Source organism: Mycetomoellerius zeteki, unplaced genomic scaffold, assembly GCF_001594055.1.
Source record: "Mycetomoellerius zeteki isolate Tzet28-1 unplaced genomic scaffold, Tzet1.0 scaffold706, whole genome shotgun sequence".
Lineage (NCBI taxonomy): Eukaryota > Metazoa > Arthropoda > Insecta > Hymenoptera > Formicidae > Mycetomoellerius > Mycetomoellerius zeteki.
This window is the reverse complement of record NW_017257727.1, coordinates 89,718-100,294: the sequence shown is the minus strand read 5'-3', so window position 1 is coordinate 100,294 and position 10,577 is coordinate 89,718. Positions and strand designations below refer to the sequence as shown.

Sequence of the window (10,577 nt, the reverse complement as noted above, 5' to 3'; positions counted from 1 at the left end):
GCTTGTAAATAATATTTGCAAAAGTTCCTGTTACTATTTAGTGCCAAATATTAATTGCAATTAATTTAATAATTCTTGACTTGTTTGTCGATCAGAGCGAAGGAAGTTCGTTCGTGCCGTATTTCCGGGTAAATCTTATGCACGAATATGTTAGCCAAAATTTATAAAAAAATATATTAAAATATATACGGAACTCCTACATAGAATGGCATCTCTTAAAACGTGCCTTTCCTATATTTTATATCATCCTATAAAGATATCAAAATAAATTTATATGTATTTTTTCGCATCTACCAATAAATAAAAAGATTTTTGTCGAAAAATAAAAAAATGTTCTATATTTCACGAGATTAATGTCCTAACCTGTAGGTATATTTCCTAATCTATATATTTTCTGTCTAGTAATTATAATTTTTCTATTATAATAATTACATATTCTCAAAACCGAGCCAAAAATTATATTGATACATCCTTTTAATGATATCGATTCATAGTCTTGTTTTAGATTGAATATTTTGCAGCTATTGTCGCGGAGATTATATAAGTATATACATAGATAATTTGAATATTAAAAAGATTCGTAGCAATATAAAAAATTTTACTTGAAAACTAGAGAATTCAATATTAATTTACTTTCTAAGAATAAAGACAATTGTAATCATGTTGTTGTTCGTACTACAGTAGATCTCAGAACCTATCTTTCTGCTCGGTGACCTAGATTTTTGTATTTTCGACTAGGACAAAATAAGTTTTGTTGTCCTTTCTTTTTATGGAATACAATATAATAAACGTGTATAATACACCTTTTTCGTCTCGTTCTTTTAACAGCTGATGATTATATTTTTGTCCACTACATCGTTTTACCTATCGAACTCGATCAGTCGGTCCGGACCGCCTGGACACAAAGTCACTTTTGGAAAAATTTAATCATTCCATCCATCGTGTTCACGTGTCCTTCTTGTATGTGGGCGAATTTTCAAGGCAACTTGAATCGCTGACCTGGAATCTTCGACAGTTGGGGAGAAAAATGTTTGCTCAAACATCGGCGCGAGTTTTCACGGAGTTCATGACTCTTCTCGGTCAGTGAAGATCAAGAAGACTCTTGAATATTTAATTTGGATTTTCAATTTTAAAATGTTATTTTCGATAATGCTTAATCATCGCCTTGTATCTAGCGCTGTTATCAGCGATCTTTGCAAGAGTACTTTTTTCACATTTTTTTCGTAGTATTTTTTTCGAATCTTTACCGTTTATTACATTGTGTTATGTCCTTTTATTAACAAATTTTAACTCCCCCTCGTGGATCACTCATGCCCAAGCAAAATTTCGCGCATTGCGTACGCCGGTAAAATACGTGCCAAGAAATTACATAGTTTCACCAATTGTTATTACCATTTTGTTTTTAATCGTAGAAAGTTAAAACTAAGTAAAATTGCGATTGAAAATTATCTTATTATGACGTAACCCTTTAAGAAGCGTAAAACGCGAATGACCCCATCATGGTAAGTGAAGAACAAAAAATGACGAGAGGAGTAAAAGTTAATAATGAACATATTTTAATAATAAAATGAAACATACTCTTGTTAATTGCTACACGATATAATACGGATACGGCGCACCCCGCTCACATAACAGCGTTAGAGACAGCAAGATCGATATTTCCATTCTCTCATACATTCATGTCAAATCGTATCACCGAGATTGCAAGGAAATAATATTAATGATTAACGACATCAAATATCCACCTCGATGAGAATTGAAGTGAGATTTCTCATCCGTGTACACACAAGCCGACGACTTTAACGATGCTTTAATAGCCCAAGAACGATCGCGAAGGTTGCCTTGGCACGCGATAGATAATCAGATTGATTTAGATTACACTTTGGAATTATCCTTTTTCGATAAGATTGAATTGCGGCTACGAATACATTTTTGGTCTCGCGGTTGGAAACAATCAAAACTCGGATTCTGAATATTCTGATTGAATGTTTAATTAATAATATTTTATATTATGTTTAGAGTATTCCTCTGTTGGTCAATTAATGTACAAAACGCACAATTTTTTGCAAAATTAACAGAAGGAAACAATTGAATCAAAATCAATAGGAAAATGCAAGCAGTAATCTGTAAAAATAGAAATTTTATCCTTTTGTAAGCATATATACTTTTACTTACTCCATAGACCGTGGATTTTTTTGTCCAAATTTTTTTTACCGTGTCCTAAGCTTTAAAAAAAATCTAGAAAAATTCAGAATTACTTTTCAACATCTCTACTATATTGTCAAATATTTATTTAACTCAAATGTCTGAAACCTTTGTTTAATAAAAATTGAAATTTGTGTCAAAAAATTTCAAAAATTTTTCCTGAGTAAAAAAAGACCCAGTGTGCTTACGAAGTGTTAATTACAAGGATTGTAAAATAAACTAAATGAAGAGACAAAACGCGAGATGAAAGAGAGACGCGAATCTATCATCAGTACAGAAATTGTTAGGAAAATCGATTCATGTCATGGCGACAGAAGAGCTGCCTTTAAGATTGAATTGTGGCGCGCGAGTCCAAAGAAAAGAGGAAACTCACTACGCACGACTCACGAGCGACTACTCGGTCGAGCAGTTCCTTTCCTAAACAAAAGGGAGGCAGCCTATTTCTCGAGCTGCAGTAGAACCTGTGGCAGCGCTCGAGGATCGTCGAGGGAGACATTAAAGCACGCTGGCCATTCCATTGTTGGTCGCGCAAGTTCTTGGCGAGCAAAACAATACCACGCGCCATCATCGAACCGCCGTCATCGTCCGCTTTTCATTGCTCATAAATGCTATCGGCGGATAATGGATAGCGATCTTCGACCGTAGAACGAATGCACGGAGTCCAACTAACGAGACGCAACCCTTTTCTGTCGGTCAGAAAGTTTCTGAAGGAAGCGGACGGTCCGTGACGCAGTCGGGAAGTAAGTTGGGTGGGCGACCAAAGCAAAGCGACGAACTGATTTGATATTCCTCAGAGATAATTTCATTCCATTTTACTTAATAATAGCGAAACGAATAGTTTCTTTTTTGTTATTACTTGATATTTCACGGCTATCTCAACAGCGAAAATATATATTGGGTTGGCCAAAAAAGTTTTCTCGTTTTTGTCAGTAGGTGATATTAATGTCGCTTTAGGTTTGAACATTTTCTTTTGTTTTAACAAATGCATTCATAACTTAAAAATAATTAACAGCTTACATATCATCTTGCAACAAAAAGATATCAAGATCAATAGAGTTTGCTGCTTGTTACAAAGGATTGAAAGTGGAAAATCAAAAGGCACATTTCCGCATTATCCTATATTATTAAGGCTGCGCAAACTTGAAAAAAGATATATATAGTGTACAATGAAAATAGTGTGAATGATGTGCCAATTTTGGTTTGCAAAGTTCCGTGGTGAGAATTTTTCCATTGAAGACAAGCCACGTTCGGGTAGGCCAAGTACAATCAATAATGATCTAATCAAGGTCTTGATAAAAAATAATCCGCATCAACCATTCGAGATATCAGAGAAAAGCTTAGAATATCTAAATCACTTGCAAATAAAACCGAAAATACTTTTTGGCCAACTCAATATAATGATGCTAAAAATCATGAAATAATAATCATTCAAGATTTTTTGCACAATTATCTTATAGAAGAAAATAGTTCAATCGAAGTTAATAGACCATAAAAAGTGCAAATATACACTACTAGCGAAAGTGAATAAAAGGACAAATGCAAATACTAACGAAATCACAAGAATTAATTTCAAATGAAACAGAACGCAACGTGTTAATCGATTTTTTACTATCACCCTCGAGTTAAGTAAATGTACTTTGGAAAATACTTCGTATTGGGGTAATACTCGGTGATATTGTCATCTCACGCTCTGTCGTCCGACTAGCATCTATAGAAAGTGAAGAACCGTGGCAGATTCGGGTAGGCGATCGGATGTCCATGGCACGTTCATCCTGCTATTGAAGAATTCTGTTACTGTGAAAGCGCGTTGCGTTAGCGCGCTTTCGAACGTCATCGTGCAGGGTGTGACCGACGAACGACAGGAAAGAGAGAGACGAAGGACTACATTTTTTTTATCTATATCTACAATACGTGCCGATGGTTTTTGCGAAAAAAAAGTCAATTGTAAAGTGGAAGTGTCAAAGCCGTTCCGAATACGGAACGCGACGCGCGCGATTCGCCTATTGTTTTTTTTATTCATTTTAGCAACACAGTTCTGACAAAAGTTGTTTTGATGTACGTGTTTCCTCTCGTTTAGAGAAAATCTCGTCGTTAAGAGCTCGTATCTGGTGCTACACGATAAATTGTTAATTAAACTTTGATCAGCGTCAATTGTTTAGCTCGATTGCGTTTTCTCGTTTACACATCGAAAGAATCGTAACATTGTACAGTGATTTAATGTATCGCCGTGTCAATGCCGACCTCATTTTCACGCAGCTCTCCCGAAACTCGAATTTCGCGCAGAATTCCCACCGCGTCGATCGTCGCATAATCGACCTGCGGCCTTCGCGCGAAATATCACCGGGGAAAGTTCGTTCGCCGATTGTACGTACATTCGCGAGCATCCGTTCCGGATTTATCTGCGCAAACAGCAGATCGAAACAGCATTTCGATCGCGCCCGTGAGACAAATTTCCGCCTCTCGAGCGCGGCCTCTCGAAAGCTCGTTATTGCTCTTTGTGTGGGTACGACGTCATTCTCGAATTCATCGCGTAGGACAAGTCATCTCCGTCTCAACAGAATGGGAGCGCTACCAAGGGTAGGCAACCGTCGTTTTTGTTGCGAAATTCAGAGCGTCAGAGTAAAAACGCAAACTATTTTGCCGGTATAACTATAAATGTAATATCGATGCAAAAAAATTGCTAAATAAAGTTAAAAATGAAATTTCAGCAAAATCGAAGGCAAATTGTTGCCACGAGCTTCGTATATCTCTTTTTTCCATCCGAGGAGAACTTTTTCAATCTTCTTTTTAAGGAACTTCAACTTTTATGACGTTATTTAGTACAAAATTGGATGGAAAAACGACTTCCGCATGAACTTAACATAAAAAATGTTTATTATCGCCCTAAAAAGCAAGAGCGCCATTAAGAATGTACGAACGGTTAATTGTGATAAACGAAGACGTGGAATGTGAAAACATAATGGACTCGTTCGCGTTTTATCGTATTTCTACTCGGAGTAGAGATCCCCTTTAGTTCAAATGGGTTCTCTCACTTGTAACCTCGCACATCGTCATTAAGTGCACTAACAATTCTCTTGGAAGGGAAAATAGCTAATTCAACGTGTGACTTATCTAGCGATCGGACGGGTGTCTCGTGAAGAACAGTGAAGGCCCTGCCCTTACGCGCGCGAAAGGTTTCCTGGACGATTAATCTCCCACCTGCCGACCCTGGCCTTCGAAACGAAAAGGTTTTAGGAGTCAAGGACGCGCATGCAACGTTTCTTGTTCCGCCAATCGATATCCTTTGAATAAGGCTAGCCCGCGGCTTTTCATTTTGCGTGATCAAGAAGGAAGGTGCTGAACTATAGTCGGCCTCGAGCACGATCTTGGGTGGTACCAGCCAGTAACGCGGTAGAGACTCCGTCGCGAGCCCTTTATACGGCATTATACGAGAATACGGTCAAAATTATACACTGCTATTCTCGTCGTCTGTGTGTAACGGAGTCTAATAACGGTCTCGCGTGTGGGAACGTTATTACTGCAAGTAGGCAGTTCTCCGTCACGTGTATCTACATCGAACATTCGTGCGATATCCCAATGAAAGGCCGATAGGACATTCGTGTTAGGATTGCTAGATGAGGCAATATGTCACCTTTAGGCGATTGTGTAATAATTACAAGAAAGCGCTTATTCATGACAATAAGTATGTAAGGGTCTTGATGTCACTTAAAAGTTACACCAAAGAGAAGAGAAAAATCGCCTAATTTGCGACGTTGCCCTCGGTCATTTTTTGTCGCAAATTATTAGGGGAGAGTGGTCTAAATTGGACCTATTTGCAGTTTCTGCTCTCTATAAGGCGTAAATAAAGTCCGATCGTAAAATCGAAGCTGCCGTTGGAAAGATCATTTAATTCCCTTCATTTTTGCTTGAGATTATTTTGACGTATCTCTCACCTGTGTTAAACTATAATGGAAAATGTAAAAACGAGCAATTTGACAGTCAAAGATAAAAATTTTTTCGGAAAAAGAAATTACTGACTGTTTATATTATTAGAATTGAAATCAATAAAACTCAACTAATCTGAGTCTGATGACTCATGATATTTTACTGATTTAATTGCTTGGACCAGATCTGGTCAGCCAATCACCAATACTACAACCAGGCCTATAAGTTATTCTCTGTACCGTCCGATTTGGACACGGGTCCTTTCGAACTTTGGAACAAATTTTACAATAAACCGCAAAAGTAATCACGAAATGCTTGATATTTTTTAATTCTACACTTTAATTATCTTAAATCAATTACTTTTCAAATTTTTAACACCTTTTAAATAATGATTTACAAGGATTTTCTTTTTTAAAAAAATTTTCGCACGATGACTAAAAAAACATATTTGCCTTTATTTTATGAATGTTATGACAGAGAACTGTCAAACTGCTATCGCATGTTCGGTGTCTTATAAGGACTTTACATTATAAATAGTACGCAAATCTGCTTAACCGTATTTATTTAAATTAAAAAGGTCCTATTTGGAACACGGTCCGATATATTTAGACCACTCTCCCCTATTATATAAGTCACCTAAAGGCGACATGTCGCTTCATCTGGCCGAGCACTCTAGTCCGCGTCACAGGATTATTAAGATCGTCCCTGAAACCGCAGAGACATTTTGTAACCGACTCATTGCTGCCAGCATCGCTGGGTACGCATAGACCTACGACGTGCATCTCGTGCCACGAGTTTATCCTCGTCGCACCGTGAATTTATGGAATGAATCGACGACGTTTATATGCGCTCCGCGCTCGCGCGTGCACCCTTGAAAGCTAGGGTGCGTAAAACAGTAAGATGGACACGATGATATCACGCGAGATATTTTATGACGTCGCGCCATCGTTGCAATTTCCTTATACCACACATAAACGATAGTCTTTAAACAATGGTCTTAGTATCTTTTTATATATAGGCAGCAGCAAAATGTGATATTTTAAATATGAATTGCCTCTTTCAAATTGCTCAGATTGTAACTTTTTATCAATCGCTTGTGATGTTGCCGCTATTATTTTAATCTATCCATGATACTTAAAAAAAAAATAAATAATATATCCTTAAAAGATGAGAGAACACATGAAATATTATGAGCTAATCATGAAAGTAAAAAATTTTATAGACCAATTTAGATAAGCAAATTAAATTTAACAAATAATAGGAAAATTGTAAATTTTATAAAAACGAACTTTAAATGGTTGAAAGGGACTTTCAAATGGTTGTCACTAGACTTCTTACATTTTCAAAATATTTCGCTTCCTGCTATTAAATAATAACGAATTCAAAAAGAAAGACTATGGCACACAAAAAAGACATTAAGAGTTATGCAAGTACTTAATAAGTGAATCGCAGCCCAATTACAATAGAAACATAAGATAATAACGTAAGTAGTAGCAAATCCAAAATTTGTTTATTGCTTACGTCTTACTGCTTAAATTTTTTGCGTGCCTTAAAGCTTTAAATATTTAAAAAGAAATACGACACAACGAAAGTACGACGATAAAAGTATTAGAATAGAAACTTATTTCTAACTTTAATTAAAAAATTGCATTTAATATTTTTACATGTCTTTGTAATTTAAAACGATCGATCGAACGATATTGATATTTATTTGAATAAATAGTTTAAGAAGCACAATTGCAAGAATTCTTACAAAAATTCCTCTCGTCTATTTTGCAGTTAAATAAGCACGGGAAATTCGATTCCATTACCCGCAAACATTTATCTCGACTCGCGCTGCTTGGTAATAAGAAAATAAGAAAGGAGAGAGAGAGAGAGAGAGAGAGAGAGAGAGAGAGAAAAGAGGCGGGGAGAAGGGAGAGAGAAACCGCGTAGAAATCTGACAATGAACTAAAAGATAGATATAATAAATCCCGTAAAAGTCAATTTTCATCTGAGATGATGCTGTCTGCCTAAACTGTATCATTTGATATAAAAGCAATTACTAAGTCACTCAGCATAAAAAAAAGCATGATGAATATTCCTCGCGAGATTAAAACAAAGTTAATGATCGATTAAGAACGTAATGTCGCGCATTTTAGTCCCCTTTGCTTCATTTTTCTCGATCGGTTTTTGCTCTCTTAAGATTTTCTCAGCGGCATTGTCGTCAAATTAACGTCGAAGTCTGATTACATTTAGTCTTAAACGTCGGACGTGAAAAAAGCTCGTTATATTTCCATAAAATAAAAGCAGAATTTTATATTTTATTAGTGATTTCTACATTAACAACATTCTATGGAAAGGAGTGAAAATGAAAAAAGAAAGAGAAAGAGAATCAGCGGTTGAATAAAGATGCGCGATTTAATTAAAGATCGTGATACAGTATTTCGCGATCTATTCTCGTTTTACTCGCAGAGGATTTCACGAAGAATGATGGAATATTCGTCGACATCGTCAAGCTGATTTTCAAGAGAATGCGGGAATCTAGTTTGTGCGGTTAAATGAAAAACCGGACAATATTATTTCCACATTTGGTTTATCACGATGGTCGGCTACCTTTAATTAATTCGCTGGACTCCGCACGAAAGTACTCTTTCTGATATTACTGCCGGCACTCTCACATAATACCACGTAAGTTCCTCATTGCGAGCTTTAATTGCAAGGTAATTACAACGTATTATTTCTTCATTAATATTACTTTGAATAGTAATTATCTGAAATTATACATCGTAATACATATCGTTATACGAGTAACAATGTAGTAATATCTTGAAATGTACGATGTGTGTGTCTGCCGTTATACCTTTTTATTGTATCTGCTTTTGATGTAAATTATCCGAAGTGATTGTTGTCTGTCTGCAAATGGCATATTCTTTTTAGGAGGGACATAAAAATCTGATCTGTATTTCGCTTGATTCAGGAATGTGACACAAGATTCTCGTACCCAGCTGTCGAGTGGAGTAACAAGAAGATGCACCCTCCAACGATACAGAGTTGATTTCCGCGATGGAACGCGACAGATGTAAAGAACGCGGGATCGCGGTGCTGTTAGAAGAATGGAGGGGAATCCGTCGGGTTGAACGAAAGGGATGAAAGTCAGGATACGGGATACGGATGGAAGAGGGATAGAAGGAAAGATCTTGGAAGGGAGAAGGGCGGAATCGCGCGCAGCGCGAGTGGGGAGTCAATGGTAGGTGAGAAAGAAGGATAGAACACACAAATGGAGGGATGAAGGAATACATAAGTTAGGAAAGGACGTACGAAAAACAAACGAAAAAGATGAAAGGAGGAAGAGCGAGAGAGAGAGAGAGAGAGAGAGAGAGAGAGAGAGAGAGAGAGAAAGTTACTTAGGAAGAGGAAATCACAGGAGGGGTTTGATAGAAAGAAAGAGAGCGGTATTCAAGCGATCCGACTGAAAAGGATGAACGATGTGTGTAAGAAAGATGGAGAAAGCAGCGGTGGCTGAAAAGCGACATGGATACCGCGACTGTGAGAAAGCGAGAGCAAGTATTTTGAGTCGGTGAACGCGAGAATGGAACAGAAAGAGATAAAAACGGCGGCGCTAAGGACACGAGACAGAATTTTAGAAACAGTGGAAAAATGAGGAATAGGGATGGGGCGGAAGAGTTGCGCGCAGGAGAAGGAGAAAGAAGAAATATAGAAAGGAGAAACGAACGCGGAGAAATTGAGAGAAACACGAGCAAATTGGATAGTCGATGGAGGGGGAAATCGTGTGAAACAGAAGAAGAGGAATTCACGTGGCGGCGGAAGGGTGGTGGTCCTTCGGAAAAAGATGGAAGATAAATTTTCAGAAGATACAGTTCATTTGGACTCTTCGAAAGAGACGCGTGTTTGTGTTGCAAGAAGATAGATAAAGAGAGAAACAGAGAGAGAGAGGGGGGAGAGAGAGAGAGAGAGAGAGAGAGAGAGAGAGAGAGAGAGCTTGGAACACACGCGCCAAGAGGGTTCTCCAAATTTGCCGACCATGGCCGCGCGAGGAAAGAGCGCGCGAGTAACGGCGCGAGGAAGGGAGAGCGATCCGCAGCGGGGGTGGAAGAGCATTACAGAGTTAGAGAGAAAGAGAGAGAGAGAGAGAAAGATAGAGTAAGAGCGGGAGCGGGACGGCAGGAGAGAGCGAGGAAGAGGGAGTACCAGGAGGCCGAGGCTGCGGCGTAGCCTCAGTGCCGGCGCAGTGGCCGGGCCATCGTGTCCTGTGCCCAGGTCTCCGTGCTCTCCTCTCTTCGTCTCTGATCCTGTCGTCAGTCATACGAACTCTGTACGGTGCGTCGCCGTCGTCATCACCGTCGTTATCATCGCTACATCTGTTCCAACCGCAAAGTCCTTACCCTGTGGTGTTCTATCGTGTCCTGCCAATATCGCGCATCTCTCTCTCTCTCTCTCTCTCTCTC

The 10,577-nt window shown here is 38.3% G+C and overlaps 1 protein-coding gene across 1 annotated transcript in view; it reads right to left on the bottom strand.

Moving 5' to 3' along the window:
• The window catches only part of vari (MAGUK p55 subfamily member vari), a 70,889-nt gene that overhangs the window by 34,493 nt on the left and 25,819 nt on the right, over nucleotides 1-10,577 (bottom strand). The window lies entirely within an intron of this gene.